Below are 1617 nucleotides of genomic sequence, written 5' to 3'. Positions count from 1 at the left end.
AAAATTCCTGACCTCCCTGGCAGAGTGGTAGCCCTGGGAGTGCGGCGCTGATCGGAACCGCGATTCCTGAGTCGTACCAAAGGTGACCCGTTGGCTCTCCGACGGGGGATGCTTGGGTGAGTGCTAGGAATACCCCTCCAGCTGGATAGGAATCGATTCGAATCGCCGTCTCTCCCGGATAGTGAGAACTTGACAGAGCAGCGGCAAACGTAGCATTCACTAAATAACTTAATGGTTCTATGATGATGATGATGATGATGATCACATCCTTGATAAACCTGATATGGTTATTATTGATTGATATTAATCAAGTGATTGCTATAGTACAGGTGCTAATCTAGTTGATAGGTTAATGAGAATTAAATGGATGCTAAATAAGAAAGGTTTAACTATTTATACTTAAGCTTTTTATGCAAAATGTCGTCCAGCAAACTCCACTTATATATCAGCCCTGCATACTCCTTGGTGTCATTTATTTCTGGTTTATGACGGGTAAGTCTAGCTGAGTACATTCTCGTACTCAGGGTTTATTCCCACTTGTTGCAGGTTGTGATGTATCATAGCTACTGCAAGATTTGGATGACTCCTGCTATAGGGAAGGAGTAAGATCATGGGCATGATCCTTCCTACTTACCTCATCTATGATGCTTTTGTTGGAATGGACCACGGTACTGGCATGTATTTGAAATAAAAGTGATATTGGTTTCAAATTACTTTGCTTCCGCTATTTGTAAACTTGAGTTGTAATAACCTTATCAAACTCCGATATACTTGAACTACTTGTGAAATGCATGTAACGTGTGACTTGTTATGTTGAATCACTACGATCTTGGCTTGTATGTTGGTTGGTTTGAAATCCCTCGTGATTTTGATGGACTACCGGAGTTATATGGGCTCAAGTATGATAAATTGATCGCTTCGGTGATTGTTTTTGTACTTGTGCTCTTATAATTTGGACGGTTCCGTGACAGCTGGTATCGGAGCAAGGTTCAACAGTAAACATGTCACATGTGTATTTAAAACAAAGCTTTTCTTTATAAAAATCAGTTTGGACAACTTATAGCTATATATAGGTGTGTTCAAATCTAAACTTTTAATCTAAGTATGCCAGTGGTCATTCCTCTATGCCCAACTAAGGACCTTTAGGTGGCTTAGTTGAGTACTAACTATGGGGGGATTTACTTACTGCAATTTTTATTTCGTCGTCCATACGGCGTGCTATTGTATGGATGCCATTCACTTGAGTGGTAATGTATGGATCAATTTACATCTACGCCCAGGCCAAGGTATGTATGTATAATGACCGCACTATGCTACCCTGTGGTCAAATGGTGGAGGTAGCCCTCATATATGAATTAGCCATATATGTTGATAGATTTCAATTTTGCAACGTTGCACCTACGCTCAGGTAAGTGTGAGTTGTGAGAGCATGATCGTCCAACCGTCGGTCTAGGGGAGAGCTAGTTTTGGTTACTGGAATATTTACATGTTACACACATGTATATATGAAGGTACTTAATTGTGGGTTAGTGGTACGGCCATATATCCATGTCGCTATGTATGGATAGGCGTATCTCATTTCCGGTAGTTTGATGCTGAAATATATATATCGGGATA

The sequence above is a fragment of the Sorghum bicolor genome, chromosome 5, assembly GCF_000003195.3.
Source record: "Sorghum bicolor cultivar BTx623 chromosome 5, Sorghum_bicolor_NCBIv3, whole genome shotgun sequence".
NCBI classification, from domain to species: domain Eukaryota; kingdom Viridiplantae; phylum Streptophyta; class Magnoliopsida; order Poales; family Poaceae; genus Sorghum; species Sorghum bicolor.
The sequence above is the reverse complement of the archived record's forward strand: the minus strand, read 5'-3'. Positions refer to the sequence as shown.